This window comes from Lampris incognitus, chromosome 7 (genome assembly GCF_029633865.1).
Source record: "Lampris incognitus isolate fLamInc1 chromosome 7, fLamInc1.hap2, whole genome shotgun sequence".
Lineage (NCBI taxonomy): Eukaryota > Metazoa > Chordata > Actinopteri > Lampriformes > Lampridae > Lampris > Lampris incognitus.
This window is the reverse complement of record NC_079217.1, coordinates 56,661,634-56,679,358: the sequence shown is the minus strand read 5'-3', so window position 1 is coordinate 56,679,358 and position 17,725 is coordinate 56,661,634.

The window sequence follows — 17,725 nt, the reverse complement described above, 5'->3', positions numbered from 1 at the left end:
GATCATTGTTTAGGGTGTTGGTAGCTTGGTCCAATGCCAGACAGAGTGAATCCTTTTTATTGCTTTAAACGCATTTTCTCGTCGAGAGAAACATGATTTCATTAAAAACGTTATAATGTAAACATACCTGTTGTACATGTCTGCAAACACTCAGAGCCTTAAAATAGGGCTTTCACCCATGTGTTTTTTGGTGCGAAACCTTTTATTTCAAGGTTCTGTGCGTCTTCAGGCACGTACAATATGTATTTTTAGTGTTTTTAATGAAATTCCTCCTTTTAAATGCATTTTCTCACAGAAAATGAGACTCTAGCCATGGGAAAATGGCTTTTAAGAAAAAGCATATTCTGGTCAAGGAAATGTGTTTGTAAACAATAAAAACGACTCCCGGCTTCATTATTTCACATTTTTTAAATTTGGTAACCTAGTCCATGTGCGTAAAGCACTAAATCTTTTTATTGCGTTAAACGCATTTTCTCGACATGAAAAGCACAATTTCATCAAAAACAAAAGATAATGAATCTATTCAACAAGTCTGCAATATATCCTTAAGAGTTACGTGTTTTCACACAATGTCAAAGTGTAATTGCACCAGTTCTGATCATTGTTTAGGTTGTTGGTAGCTTGGTCCAATGCCAGACAGAGTGAATCGTTTTTATTGCTTTAAACGCATTTTCTCGTCGAGAGAAACATGATTTCATTAAAAACGTTATAATGTAAACATACCTGTTGTACATGTCTGCAAACACTCAGAGCCTTAAAATAGGGCTTTCAGCCATGTGTTTTTTGGTGCGAAACCTTTTATTTCAAGGTTCTGTGCGTCTTCAGGCACGTACAATATGTATTTTTAGTGTTTCTGATGAAATTCCTCCTTTTAAAAGCATTTTCTCACAGAAAATGAGTGTCTCCTAGCCATGGGAAAATGGCTTTTAAGAAAAAGCATATTCTGGTCAATGAAATGTGTTTGTAAACAATAAAAACGACTCCCGGCTTTATTATTTCACATTTTTTAAATTTGGTAAACTAGTCCCTGTGCGTAAAGCACTAAATCTTTTTATTGCGTTAAACGCATTTTCTCGACAAGAAGAGCACAATTTCATCCAAAACAAAAGATAATGAATCTATTGAACAAGTCTGCAACACATCCTTAAGAGTTATGTGTTTTCTCCCAATGTCAAAGCGTAATTTCACCAGTTCTGATCATTGTTTAGGTTGTTGGTAGCTTGGTCCAATGCCAGACAGAGTGAATCCTTTTTTTTTTTGCTTTAAACGCATTTTCTCGTCGAGAGAAACATGATTTCATTAAAAACGTAATAATTTAAACATACCTGTTGTACATATCTGCAAACACTCAGAGCCTTAAAATAGGGCTTTCACCCATGTGTTTTTTGGTGCGAAACCTTTTATTTCAAGGTTCTGTGCGTCTTCAGGCACGTACAATATGTATTTTTAGTGTTTCTGATGAAATTCCTCCTTTTAAATGCATTTTCTCACAGAAAATGAGTGTCTCCTTACCATGGGAAAATGACTGTTTTTAAAAAGGCATAATCTGGTCAAGGAAATGTGTTTGTAAACAATAAAAACGACTCCCGGCTTCATTATTTCACATTTTTTTAAATTTGGTAACCTAGTCCATGTGCGTAAAGCACTAAATCTTTTTATTGCGTTAAACGCATTTTCTCGACATGAAAAGCACAATTTCATCAAAAACAAAAGAAAATGAATCTATTGAACAAGTCTGCAACACATCCTTAAGAGTTACGTGTTTTCACCCAATGTCAATGTGTAATTGCACCAGTTCTGATCATTGTTTAGCTAGTTGGTGGCTTGGTCAAAATGCCAGACACAGTGAATCGTTTTTATTGCTTTAAACGGTTTATCTCCTCATGAGAAACATGATTTCATTGAAAACGTTATAGTTTAAGAATAACTGCTGTACATGTCTGCAAACACTCAGATCGTTAAAATAGGTTTTTCAACCATGTGTTTCTTGGTAAGAAAGCTACTATTTCATGTTCTGTGCGTTTTCAGACACGTACATTATGTATTTTTAGCGTTGATGAAATTCCTCCTTTTAAATGATTTTCTCACAGAAAATGAGTGTCTCCTAGCCATGGGAAAATGACTGTTTTTAAAAAGTCATAATTTGGTCAAGGAAATGTGTTTGTAAACAATAAAAACGACTCCCGGCTTCATTATTTCACATTTTTTAAATTTGGTAACCTAGTCCATGTGCGTAAAGCACTAAATCTTTTTATTGCGTTAAACGCATTTTCTCGACAAGAAGAGCACAATTTCATCCAAAACAAAAGATAATGAATCTGTTGAACAAGTCTGCAACACATCCTTAAGAGTTACGTGTTTTCTCCCAATGTCAAAGTGTAATTTCACCAGTTCTGATCATTGTTTAGGGTGTTGGTAGCTTGGTCCAATGCCAGACAGAGTGAATCCTTTTTATTGCTTTAAACGCATTTTCTCGTCGAGAGAAACATGATTTCATTAAAAACGTTATAATGTAAACATACCTGTTGTACATGTCTGCAAACACTCAGAGCCTTAAAATAGGGCTTTCACCCATGTGTTTTTTGGTGCGAAACCTTTTATTTCAAGGTTCTGTGCGTCTTCAGGCACGTACAATATGTATTTTTAGTGTTTTTAATGAAATTCCTCCTTTTAAATGCATTTTCTCACAGAAAATGAGACTCTAGCCATGGGAAAATGGCTTTTAAGAAAAAGCATATTCTGGTCAAGGAAATGTGTTTGTAAACAATAAAAACGACTCCCGGCTTCATTATTTCACATTTTTTAAATTTGGTAACCTAGTCCATGTGCGTAAAGCACTAAATCTTTTTATTGCGTTAAACGCATTTTCTCGACATGAAAAGCACAATTTCATCAAAAACAAAAGATAATGAATCTATTCAACAAGTCTGCAATATATCCTTAAGAGTTACGTGTTTTCACACAATGTCAAAGTGTAATTGCACCAGTTCTGATCATTGTTTAGGTTGTTGGTAGCTTGGTCCAATGCCAGACAGAGTGAATCGTTTTTATTGCTTTAAACGCATTTTCTCGTCGAGAGAAACATGATTTCATTAAAAACGTTATAATGTAAACATACCTGTTGTACATGTCTGCAAACACTCAGAGCCTTAAAATAGGGCTTTCAGCCATGTGTTTTTTGGTGCGAAACCTTTTATTTCAAGGTTCTGTGCGTCTTCAGGCACGTACAATATGTATTTTTAGTGTTTCTGATGAAATTCCTCCTTTTAAAAGCATTTTCTCACAGAAAATGAGTGTCTCCTAGCCATGGGAAAATGGCTTTTAAGAAAAAGCATATTCTGGTCAATGAAATGTGTTTGTAAACAATAAAAACGACTCCCGGCTTTATTATTTCACATTTTTTAAATTTGGTAACCTAGACCATGTGCGTAAAGCACTAAATCTTTTTATTGCGTTAAACGCATTTTCTCGACATGAAAAGCACAATTTCATCAAAAACAAAAGAAAATGAATCTATTGAACAAGTCTGCAACACATCCTTAAGAGTTACGTGTTTTCACCCAATGTCAATGTGTAATGCACCAGTTCTGATCATTGTTTAGCTAGTTGGTGGCTTGGTCAAAATGCCAGACACAGTGAAAATCGTTTTTATTGCTTTAAACGGTTTATCTCCTCATGAGAAACATGATTTCATTGAAAACGTTATAGTTTAAGAATAACTGTTGTACATGTCTGCAAACACTCAGATCGTTAAAATAGGTTTTTCAACCATGTGTTTCTTGGTAAGAAAGCTACTATTTCATGTTCTGTGCGTTTTCAGACACGTACATTATGTATTTTTAGCGTTGATGGCATTCCTCCTTTTAAATGATTTTCTCACAGAAAATGAGTGTCTCCTTGCCATGGGAAAATGACTGTTTTTAAAAAGTCATAATCTGGTCAAGGAAATGTGTTTGTAAACAATAAAAACGACTCCCGGCTTCATTATTTCACATTTTTTAAATTTGGTAACCTAGTCCATGTGCGTAAAGCACTAAATCTTTTTATTGCGTTAAACGCATTTTCTCGACAAGAAGAGCACAATTTCATCCAAAACAAAAGATAATGAATCTGTTGAACAAGTCTGCAACACATCCTTAAGAGTTACGTGTTTTCTCCCAATGTCAAAGTGTAATTTCACCAATTTTGATCATTGTTTAGGGTGTTGGTAGCTTGGTCCAATGCCAGACAGAGTGAATCCTTTTTATTGCTTTAAACGCATTTTCTCGTCGAGAGAAACATGATTTCATTAAAAACGTTATAATGTAAACATACCTGTTGTACATGTCTGCAAACACTCAGAGCCTTAAAATAGGGCTTTCACCCATGTGTTTTTTGGTGCGAAACCTTTTATTTCAAGGTTCTGTGCGTCTTCAGGCACGTACAATATGTATTTTTAGTGTTTCTGATGAAATTCCTCCTTTTAAATGCATTTTCTCACAGAAAATGAGTGTCTCCTTGCCATGGGAAAATGACTGTTTTTAAAAAGGCATAATCTGGTCAAGGAAATGTGTTTGTAAACAATAAAAACGACTCCCGGCTTCATTATTTCACATTTTTTTTAAATTTGGTAACCTAGTCCATGTGCGTAAAGCACTAAATCTTTTTATTGCGTTAAACGTATTTTCTCGACATGAAAAGCACAATTTCATCAAAAACAAAAGAAAATGAATCTATTCAACAAGTCTGCAACACATCCTTAAGAGTTACGTGTTTTCACCCAATGTCAATGTGTAATTGCACCAGTTCTGATCATTGTTTAGCTAGTTGGTGGCTTGGTCAAAATGCCAGACACAGTGAAAATCGTTTTTATTGCTTTAAACGGTTTATCTCCTCATGAGAAACATGATTTCATGGAAAACGTTATAGTTTAAGAATAACTGTTGTACATGTCTGCAAACACTCAGATCGTTAAAATAGGTTTTTCAACCATGTGTTTCTTGGTAAGAAAGCTACTATTTCATGTTCTGTGCGTTTTCAGACACGTACATTATGTATTTTTAGCGTTGATGGCATTCCTCCTTTTAAATGATTTTCTCACAGAAAATGAGTGTCTCCTTGCCATGGGAAAATGACTGTTTTTAAAAAGGCATAATCTGGTCAAGGAAATTTGTTTGTAAACAATAAAAACGACTCCCGGCTTCATTATTTCACATTTTTTAAATTTGGTAACCTAGTCCATGTGCGTAAAGCACTAAATCTTTTTATTGCGTTAAACGCATTTTCTCGACAAGAAGAGCACAATTTCATCCAAAACAAAAGATAATGAATCTATTGAACAAGTCTGCAACACATCCTTAAGAGTTACGTGTTTTCTCCCAATGTCAAAGTGTAATTTCACCAGTTCTGATCATTGTTTAGGGTGTTGGTAGCTTGGTCCAATGCCAGACAGAGTGAATCCTTTTTATTGCTTTATACGCATTTTCTCGTCGAGAGAAACATGATTTCATTAAAAACGTTATAATGTAAACATACCTGTTGTACATATCTGCAAACACTCAGAGCCTTAAAATAGGGCTTTCACCCATGTGTTTTTTGGTGCGAAACCTTTTATTTCAAGGTTCTGTGCGTCTTCAGGCACGTACAATATTTATTTTTAGTGTTTCTGATGAAATTCCTCCTTTTAAATGCATTTTCTCACAGAAAATGAGTGTCTCCTTACCATGGGAAAATGACTGTTTTTAGAAAGGCATAATCTGGTCAAGGAAATGTGTTTGTAAACAATAAAAACGACTCCCGCCTTCATTATTTCACATTTTTTAAAATTTGGTAACCTAGTCCATGTGCGTAAAGCACTAAATCTTTTTATTGCGTTAAACGCATTTTCTCGACATGAAAAGCACAATTTCATCAAAACCAAAAGAAAATGAATCTATTCAACAAGTCTGCAACACATCCTTAAGAGTTACGAGTTTTCACCCAATGTCAATGTGTAATTGCATCAGTTCTGATCATTGTTTAGCTAGTTGGTGGCTTGGTCAAAATGCCAGACACAGTGAATCGTTTTTATTGCTTTAAACGGTTTATCTCCTCATGAGAAACATGATTTCATTGAAAACGTTATAGTTTAAGAATAACTGTTGTACATGTCTGCAAACACTCAGATCGTTAAAATAGGTTTTTCAACCATTTGTTTCTTGGTAAGAAAGCTACTATTTCATGTTCTGTGCGTTTTCAGACACGTACATTATGTATTTTTAGCGTTGATGAAATTCCTCCTTTTAAATGATTTTCTCACAGAAAATGAGTGTCTCCTTGCCATGGGAAAATGACTGTTTTTAAAAAGTCATAATCTGGTCAAGGAAATGTGTTTGTAAACAATAAAAACGACTCCAGGCTTCATTATTTCACATTTTTTAAATTTGGTAACCTAGTCCATGTGCGTAAAGCACTAAGTCTTTTTATTGCGTTAAACGCATTTTCTCGACAAGAAGAGCACAATTTCATCCAAAACAAAAGATAATGAATCTATTGAACAAGTCTGCAACACATCCTTAAGAGTTATGTGTTTTCTCCCAATGTCAAAGTGTAATTTCACCAGTTCTGATCATTGTTTAGGGTGTTGGTAGCTTGGTCCAATGCCAGACAGAGTGAATCCTTTTTTTTGCTTTAAACGCATTTTCTCGTCGAGAGAAACATGATTTCATTAAAAACGTTATAATGTAAACATACCTGTTGTACATATCTGCAAACACTCAGAGCCTTAAAATAGGGCTTTCACCCATGTGTTTTTTGGTGCGAAACCTTTTATTTCAAGGTTCTGTGCGTCTTCAGGCACGTACAATATGTATTTTTAGTGTTTCTGATGAAATTCCTCCTTTTAAATGCATTTTCTCACAGAAAATGAGTGTCTCCTTGCCATGGGAAAATGACTGTTTTTAAAAGGCATAATCTGGTCAAGTAAATGTGTTTGTAAACAATAAAAACGACACCCGGCTTCATTATTTCACATTTTTTTAAATTTGGTAACCTAGTCCATGTGCGTAAAGCACTAAATCTTTTTATTGCGTTAAACGCATTTTCTCGACATGAAAAGCACAATTTCATCAAAAACAAAAGAAAATGAATCTATTCAACAAGTCTGCAACACATCCTTAAGAGTTACGTGTTTTCACCCAATGTCAATGTGTAATTGCACCAGTTCTGATCATTGTTTAGCTAGTTGGTGGCTTGGTCAAAATGCCAGACACAGTGAAAATCGTTTTTATTGCTTTAAACGGTTTATCTCCTCATGAGAAACATGATTTCATTGAAAACGTTATAGTTTAAGAATAACTGTTGTACATGTCTGCAAACACTCAGATCGTTAAAATAGGTTTTTCAACCATGTGTTTCTTGGTAAGAAAGCTACTATTTCATGTTCTGTGCGTTTTCAGACACGTACATTATGTATTTTTAGCGTTGATGGCATTCCTCCTTTTAAATGATTTTCTCACAGAAAATGAGTGTCTCCTTGCCATGGGAAAATGACTGTTTTTAAAAAGTCATAATCTGGTCAAGGAAATGTGTTTGTAAACAATAAAAACGACTCCCGGCTTCATTATTTCACATTTTTTAAATTTGGTAACCTAGTCCATGTGCGTAAAGCACTAAATCTTTTTATTGCGTTAAACGCATTTTCTCGACAAGAAGAGCACAATTTCATCCAAAACAAAAGATAATGAATCTGTTGAACAAGTCTGCAACACATCCTTAAGAGTTACGTGTTTTCTCCCAATGTCAAAGTGTAATTTCACCAATTTTGATCATTGTTTAGGGTGTTGGTAGCTTGGTCCAATGCCAGACAGAGTGAATCCTTTTTATTGCTTTAAACGCATTTTTACGTCGAGAGAAACATGATTTCATTAAAAACGTTATAATGTAAACATACCTGTTGTACATGTCTGCAAACACTCAGAGCCTTAAAATAGGGCTTTCACCCATGTGTTTTTTGGTGCGAAACCTTTTATTTCAAGGTTCTGTGCGTCTTCAGGCACGTACAATATGTATTTTTAGTGTTTCTGATGAAATTCCTCCTTTTAAATGCATTTTCTCACAGAAAATGAGTGTCTCCTTACCATGGGAAAATGACTGTTTTTAAAAAGGCATAATCTGGTCAAGGAAATGTGTTTGTAAACAATAAAAACGACTCCCGGCTTCATTATTTCACATTTTTTTAAATTTGGTAACCTATTCCATGTGCGTAAAGCACTAAATCTTTTTATTGCGTTAAACGCATTTTCTCGACATGAAAAGCACAATTTCATCAAAAACAAAAGAAAATGAATCTATTCAACAAGTCTGCAACACACCCTTAAGAGTTACGAGTTTTCACCCAATGTCAATGTGTAATTGCATCAGTTCTGATCATTGTTTAGCTAGTTGGTGGCTTGGTCAAAATGCCAGACACAGTGAATCGTTTTTATTGCTTTAAACGGTTTATCTCCTCATGAGAAACATGATTTCATTGAAAACGTTATAGTTTAAGAATAACTGTTGTACATGTCTGCAAACACTCAGATCGTTAAAATAGGTTTTTCAACCATGTGTTTCTTGGTAAGAAAGCTACTATTTCATGTTCTGTGCGTTTTCAGACACGTACATTATGTATTTTTAGCGTTGATGGCATTCCTCCTTTTAAATGATTTTCTCACAGAAAATGAGTGTCTCCTTGCCATGGGAAAATGACTGTTTTTAAAAAGTCATAATCTGGTCAAGGAAATGTGTTTGTAAACAATAAAAACGACTCCCGGCTTTATTATTTCACATTTTTTAAATTTGGTAAACTAGTCCCTGTGCGTAAAGCACTAAATATTTTTATTGCGTTAAACGCATTTTCTCGACAAGAAGAGCACAATTTCATCCAAAACAAAAGATAATGAATCTGTTGAACAAGTCTGCAACACATCCTTAAGAGTTATGTGTTTTCTCCCAATGTCAAAGCGTAATTTCACCAGTTCTGATCATTGTTTAGGTTGTTGGTAGCTTGGTCCAATGCCAGACAGAGTGAATCCTTTTTTTTTTTCTTTAAACGCATTTTCTCGTCGAGAGAAACATGATTTCATTAAAAACGTAATAATTTAAACATACCTGTTGTACATATCTGCAAACACTCAGAGCCTTAAAATAGGGCTTTCACCCATGTGTTTTTTGGTAAGAAACCTTTTATTTCAAGGTTCTGTGCGTCTTCAGGCACGTACAATATGTATTTTTAGTGTTTCTGATGAAATTCCTCCTTTTAAATGCATTTTCTCACAGAAAATGAGTGTCTCCTTACCATGGGAAAATGACTGTTTTTAAAAAGGCATAATCTGGTCAAGGAAATGTGTTTGTAAACAATAAAAACGACTCCCGGCTTCATTATTTCACATTTTTTTAAATTTGGTAACCTAGTCCATGTGCGTAAAGCACTAAATCTTTTTATTGCGTTAAACGCATTTTCTCGACATGAAAAGCACAATTTCATCAAAAACAAAAGAAAATGAATCTATTGAACAAGTCTGCAACACATCCTTAAGAGTTACGTGTTTTCACCCAATGTCAATGTGTAATTGCACCAGTTCTGATCATTGTTTAGCTAGTTGGTGGCTTGGTCAAAATGCCAGACACAGTGAATCGTTTTTATTGCTTTAAACGGTTTATCTCCTCATGAGAAACATGATTTCATTGAAAACGTTATAGTTTAAGAATAACTGCTGTACATGTCTGCAAACACTCAGATCGTTAAAATAGGTTTTTCAACCATGTGTTTCTTGGTAAGAAAGCTACTATTTCATGTTCTGTGCGTTTTCAGACACGTACATTATGTATTTTTAGCGTTGATGAAATTCCTCCTTTTAAATGATTTTCTCACAGAAAATGAGTGTCTCCTAGCCATGGGAAAATGACTGTTTTTAAAAAGTCATAATTTGGTCAAGGAAATGTGTTTGTAAACAATAAAAACGACTCCCGGCTTCATTATTTCACATTTTTTAAATTTGGTAACCTAGTCCATGTGCGTAAAGCACTAAATCTTTTTATTGCGTTAAACGCATTTTCTCGACAAGAAGAGCACAATTTCATCCAAAACAAAAGATAATGAATCTGTTGAACAAGTCTGCAACACATCCTTAAGAGTTACGTGTTTTCTCCCAATGTCAAAGTGTAATTTCACCAGTTCTGATCATTGTTTAGGGTGTTGGTAGCTTGGTCCAATGCCAGACAGAGTGAATCCTTTTTATTGCTTTAAACGCATTTTCTCGTCGAGAGAAACATGATTTCATTAAAAACGTTATAATGTAAACATACCTGTTGTACATGTCTGCAAACACTCAGAGCCTTAAAATAGGGCTTTCACCCATGTGTTTTTTGGTGCGAAACCTTTTATTTCAAGGTTCTGTGCGTCTTCAGGCACGTACAATATGTATTTTTAGTGTTTTTAATGAAATTCCTCCTTTTAAATGCATTTTCTCACAGAAAATGAGACTCTAGCCATGGGAAAATGGCTTTTAAGAAAAAGCATATTCTGGTCAAGGAAATGTGTTTGTAAACAATAAAAACGACTCCCGGCTTCATTATTTCACATTTTTTAAATTTGGTAACCTAGTCCATGTGCGTAAAGCACTAAATCTTTTTATTGCGTTAAACGCATTTTCTCGACATGAAAAGCACAATTTCATCAAAAACAAAAGATAATGAATCTATTCAACAAGTCTGCAATATATCCTTAAGAGTTACGTGTTTTCACACAATGTCAAAGTGTAATTGCACCAGTTCTGATCATTGTTTAGGTTGTTGGTAGCTTGGTCCAATGCCAGACAGAGTGAATCGTTTTTATTGCTTTAAACGCATTTTCTCGTCGAGAGAAACATGATTTCATTAAAAACGTTATAATGTAAACATACCTGTTGTACATGTCTGCAAACACTCAGAGCCTTAAAATAGGGCTTTCAGCCATGTGTTTTTTGGTGCGAAACCTTTTATTTCAAGGTTCTGTGCGTCTTCAGGCACGTACAATATGTATTTTTAGTGTTTCTGATGAAATTCCTCCTTTTAAAAGCATTTTCTCACAGAAAATGAGTGTCTCCTAGCCATGGGAAAATGGCTTTTAAGAAAAAGCATATTCTGGTCAATGAAATGTGTTTGTAAACAATAAAAACGACTCCCGGCTTTATTATTTCACATTTTTTAAATTTGGTAACCTAGACCATGTGCGTAAAGCACTAAATCTTTTTATTGCGTTAAACGCATTTTCTCGACATGAAAAGCACAATTTCATCAAAAACAAAAGAAAATGAATCTATTGAACAAGTCTGCAACACATCCTTAAGAGTTACGTGTTTTCACCCAATGTCAATGTGTAATGCACCAGTTCTGATCATTGTTTAGCTAGTTGGTGGCTTGGTCAAAATGCCAGACACAGTGAAAATCGTTTTTATTGCTTTAAACGGTTTATCTCCTCATGAGAAACATGATTTCATTGAAAACGTTATAGTTTAAGAATAACTGTTGTACATGTCTGCAAACACTCAGATCGTTAAAATAGGTTTTTCAACCATGTGTTTCTTGGTAAGAAAGCTACCATTTCATGTTCTGTGCGTTTTCAGACACGTACATTATGTATTTTTAGCGTTGATGGCATTCCTCCTTTTAAATGATTTTCTCACAGAAAATGAGTGTCTCCTTGCCATGGGAAAATGACTGTTTTTAAAAAGTCATAATCTGGTCAAGGAAATGTGTTTGTAAACAATAAAAACGACTCCCGGCTTCATTATTTCACATTTTTTAAATTTGGTAACCTAGTCCATGTGCGTAAAGCACTAAATCTTTTTATTGCGTTAAACGCATTTTCTCGACAAGAAGAGCACAATTTCATCCAAAACAAAAGATAATGAATCTGTTGAACAAGTCTGCAACACATCCTTAAGAGTTACGTGTTTTCTCCCAATGTCAAAGTGTAATTTCACCAATTTTGATCATTGTTTAGGGTGTTGGTAGCTTGGTCCAATGCCAGACAGAGTGAATCCTTTTCATTGCTTTAAACGCATTTTCTCGTCGAGAGAAACATGATTTCATTAAAAACGTTATAATGTAAACATACCTGTTGTACATGTCTGCAAACACTCAGAGCCTTAAAATAGGGCTTTCACCCATGTGTTTTTTGGTGCGAAACCTTTTATTTCAAGGTTCTGTGCGTCTTCAGGCACGTACAATATGTATTTTTAGTGTTTCTGATGAAATTCCTCCTTTTAAATGCATTTTCTCACAGAAAATGAGTGTCTCCTTGCCATGGGAAAATGACTGTTTTTAAAAAGGCATAATCTGGTCAAGGAAATGTGTTTGTAAACAATAAAAACGACTCCCGGCTTCATTATTTCACATTTTTTTTAAATTTGGTAACCTAGTCCATGTGCGTAAAGCACTAAATCTTTTTATTGCGTTAAACGTATTTTCTCGACATGAAAAGCACAATTTCATCAAAAACAAAAGAAAATGAATCTATTCAACAAGTCTGCAACACATCCTTAAGAGTTACGTGTTTTCACCCAATGTCAATGTGTAATTGCACCAGTTCTGATCATTGTTTAGCTAGTTGGTGGCTTGGTCAAAATGCCAGACACAGTGAAAATCGTTTTTATTGCTTTAAACGGTTTATCTCCTCATGAGAAACATGATTTCATGGAAAACGTTATAGTTTAAGAATAACTGTTGTACATGTCTGCAAACACTCAGATCGTTAAAATAGGTTTTTCAACCATGTGTTTCTTGGTAAGAAAGCTACTATTTCATGTTCTGTGCGTTTTCAGACACGTACATTATGTATTTTTAGCGTTGATGGCATTCCTCCTTTTAAATGATTTTCTCACAGAAAATGAGTGTCTCCTTGCCATGGGAAAATGACTGTTTTTAAAAAGGCATAATCTGGTCAAGGAAATTTGTTTGTAAACAATAAAAACGACTCCCGGCTTCATTATTTCACATTTTTTAAATTTGGTAACCTAGTCCATGTGCGTAAAGCACTAAATCTTTTTATTGCGTTAAACGCATTTTCTCGACAAGAAGAGCACAATTTCATCCAAAACAAAAGATAATGAATCTATTGAACAAGTCTGCAACACATCCTTAAGAGTTACGTGTTTTCTCCCAATGTCAAAGTGTAATTTCACCAGTTCTGATCATTGTTTAGGGTGTTGGTAGCTTGGTCCAATGCCAGACAGAGTGAATCCTTTTTATTGCTTTATACGCATTTTCTCGTCGAGAGAAACATGATTTCATTAAAAACGTTATAATGTAAACATACCTGTTGTACATATCTGCAAACACTCAGAGCCTTAAAATAGGGCTTTCACCCATGTGTTTTTTGGTGCGAAACCTTTTATTTCAAGGTTCTGTGCGTCTTCAGGCACGTACAATATTTATTTTTAGTGTTTCTGATGAAATTCCTCCTTTTAAATGCATTTTCTCACAGAAAATGAGTGTCTCCTTACCATGGGAAAATGACTGTTTTTAGAAAGGCATAATCTGGTCAAGGAAATGTGTTTGTAAACAATAAAAACGACTCCCGCCTTCATTATTTCACATTTTTTAAAATTTGGTAACCTAGTCCATGTGCGTAAAGCACTAAATCTTTTTATTGCGTTAAACGCATTTTCTCGACATGAAAAGCACAATTTCATCAAAAACAAAAGAAAATGAATCTATTCAACAAGTCTGCAACACATCCTTAAGAGTTACGAGTTTTCACCCAATGTCAATGTGTAATTGCATCAGTTCTGATCATTGTTTAGCTAGTTGGTGGCTTGGTCAAAATGCCAGACACAGTGAATCGTTTTTATTGCTTTAAACGGTTTATCTCCTCATGAGAAACATGATTTCATTGAAAACGTTATAGTTTAAGAATAACTGTTGTACATGTCTGCAAACACTCAGATCGTTAAAATAGGTTTTTCAACCATGTGTTTCTTGGTAAGAAAGCTACTATTTCATGTTCTGTGCGTTTTCAGACACGTACATTATGTATTTTTAGCGTTGATGAAATTCCTCCTTTTAAATGATTTTCTCACAGAAAATGAGTGTCTCCTTGCCATGGGAAAATGACTGTTTTTAAAAAGTCATAATCTGGTCAAGGAAATGTGTTTGTAAACAATAAAAACGACTCCAGGCTTCATTATTTCACATTTTTTAAATTTGGTAACCTAGTCCATGTGCGTAAAGCACTAAGTCTTTTTATTGCGTTAAACGCATTTTCTCGACAAGAAGAGCACAATTTCATCCAAAACAAAAGATAATGAATCTATTGAACAAGTCTGCAACACATCCTTAAGAGTTATGTGTTTTCTCCCAATGTCAAAGTGTAATTTCACCAGTTCTGATCATTGTTTAGGGTGTTGGTAGCTTGGTCCAATGCCAGACAGAGTGAATCCTTTTTTTTGCTTTAAACACATTTTCTCGTCGAGAGAAACATGATTTCATTAAAAACGTTATAATGTAAACATACCTGTTGTACATATCTGCAAACACTCAGAGCCTTAAAATAGGGCTTTCACCCATGTGTTTTTTGGTGCGAAACCTTTTATTTCAAGGTTCTGTGCGTCTTCAGGCACGTACAATATGTATTTTTAGTGTTTCTGATGAAATTCCTCCTTTTAAATGCATTTTCTCACAGAAAATGAGTGTCTCCTTGCCATGGGAAAATGACTGTTTTTAAAAGGCATAATCTGGTCAAGTAAATGTGTTTGTAAACAATAAAAACGACACCCGGCTTCATTATTTCACATTTTTTTAAATTTGGTAACCTAGTCCATGTGCGTAAAGCACTAAATCTTTTTATTGCGTTAAACGCATTTTCTCGACATGAAAAGCACAATTTCATCAAAAACAAAAGATAATGAATCTATTCAACAAGTCTGCAATATATCCTTAAGAGTTACGTGTTTTCACACAATGTCAAAGTGTAATTGCACCAGTTCTGATCATTGTTTAGGTTGTTGGTAGCTTGGTCCAATGCCAGACAGAGTGAATCGTTTTTATTGCTTTAAACGCATTTTCTCGTCGAGAGAAACATGATTTCATTAAAAACGTTATAATGTAAACATACCTGTTGTACATGTCTGCAAACACTCAGAGCCTTAAAATAGGGCTTTCAGCCATGTGTTTTTTGGTGCGAAACCTTTTATTTCAAGGTTCTGTGCGTCTTCAGGCACGTACAATATGTATTTTTAGTGTTTCTGATGAAATTCCTCCTTTTAAAAGCATTTTCTCACAGAAAATGAGTGTCTCCTAGCCATGGGAAAATGGCTTTTAAGAAAAAGCATATTCTGGTCAATGAAATGTGTTTGTAAACAATAAAAACGACTCCCGGCTTTATTATTTCACATTTTTTAAATTTGGTAACCTAGACCATGTGCGTAAAGCACTAAATCTTTTTATTGCGTTAAACGCATTTTCTCGACATGAAAAGCACAATTTCATCAAAAACAAAAGAAAATGAATCTATTGAACAAGTCTGCAACACATCCTTAAGAGTTACGTGTTTTCACCCAATGTCAATGTGTAATGCACCAGTTCTGATCATTGTTTAGCTAGTTGGTGGCTTGGTCAAAATGCCAGACACAGTGAAAATCGTTTTTATTGCTTTAAACGGTTTATCTCCTCATGAGAAACATGATTTCATTGAAAACGTTATAGTTTAAGAATAACTGTTGTACATGTCTGCAAACACTCAGATCGTTAAAATAGGTTTTTCAACCATGTGTTTCTTGGTAAGAAAGCTACCATTTCATGTTCTGTGCGTTTTCAGACACGTACATTATGTATTTTTAGCGTTGATGGCATTCCTCCTTTTAAATGATTTTCTCACAGAAAATGAGTGTCTCCTTGCCATGGGAAAATGACTGTTTTTAAAAAGTCATAATCTGGTCAAGGAAATGTGTTTGTAAACAATAAAAACGACTCCCGGCTTCATTATTTCACATTTTTTAAATTTGGTAACCTAGTCCATGTGCGTAAAGCACTAAATCTTTTTATTGCGTTAAACGCATTTTCTCGACAAGAAGAGCACAATTTCATCCAAAACAAAAGATAATGAATCTGTTGAACAAGTCTGCAACACATCCTTAAGAGTTACGTGTTTTCTCCCAATGTCAAAGTGTAATTTCACCAATTTTGATCATTGTTTAGGGTGTTGGTAGCTTGGTCCAATGCCAGACAGAGTGAATCCTTTTCATTGCTTTAAACGCATTTTCTCGTCGAGAGAAACATGATTTCATTAAAAACGTTATAATGTAAACATACCTGTTGTACATGTCTGCAAACACTCAGAGCCTTAAAATAGGGCTTTCACCCATGTGTTTTTTGGTGCGAAACCTTTTATTTCAAGGTTCTGTGCGTCTTCAGGCACGTACAATATGTATTTTTAGTGTTTCTGATGAAATTCCTCCTTTTAAATGCATTTTCTCACAGAAAATGAGTGTCTCCTTGCCATGGGAAAATGACTGTTTTTAAAAAGGCATAATCTGGTCAAGGAAATGTGTTTGTAAACAATAAAAACGACTCCCGGCTTCATTATTTCACATTTTTTTTAAATTTGGTAACCTAGTCCATGTGCGTAAAGCACTAAATCTTTTTATTGCGTTAAACGTATTTTCTCGACATGAAAAGCACAATTTCATCAAAAACAAAAGAAAATGAATCTATTCAACAAGTCTGCAACACATCCTTAAGAGTTACGTGTTTTCACCCAATGTCAATGTGTAATTGCACCAGTTCTGATCATTGTTTAGCTAGTTGGTGGCTTGGTCAAAATGCCAGACACAGTGAAAATCGTTTTTATTGCTTTAAACGGTTTATCTCCTCATGAGAAACATGATTTCATGGAAAACGTTATAGTTTAAGAATAACTGTTGTACATGTCTGCAAACACTCAGATCGTTAAAATAGGTTTTTCAACCATGTGTTTCTTGGTAAGAAAGCTACTATTTCATGTTCTGTGCGTTTTCAGACACGTACATTATGTATTTTTAGCGTTGATGGCATTCCTCCTTTTAAATGATTTTCTCACAGAAAATGAGTGTCTCCTTGCCATGGGAAAATGACTGTTTTTAAAAAGGCATAATCTGGTCAAGGAAATTTGTTTGTAAACAATAAAAACGACTCCCGGCTTCATTATTTCACATTTTTTAAATTTGGTAACCTAGTCCATGTGCGTAAAGCACTAAATCTTTTTATTGCGTTAAACGCATTTTCTCGACAAGAAGAGCACAATTTCATCCAAAACAAAAGATAATGAATCTATTGAACAAGTCTGCAACACATCCTTAAGAGTTACGTGTTTTCTCCCAATGTCAAAGTGTAATTTCACCAGTTCTGATCATTGTTTAGGGTGTTGGTAGCTTGGTCCAATGCCAGACAGAGTGAATCCTTTTTATTGCTTTATACGCATTTTCTCGTCGAGAGAAACATGATTTCATTAAAAACGTTATAATGTAAACATACCTGTTGTACATATCTGCAAACACTCAGAGCCTTAAAATAGGGCTTTCACCCATGTGTTTTTTGGTGCGAAACCTTTTATTTCAAGGTTCTGTGCGTCTTCAGGCACGTACAATATTTATTTTTAGTGTTTCTGATGAAATTCCTCCTTTTAAATGCATTTTCTCACAGAAAATGAGTGTCTCCTTACCATGGGAAAATGACTGTTTTTAGAAAGGCATAATCTGGTCAAGGAAAT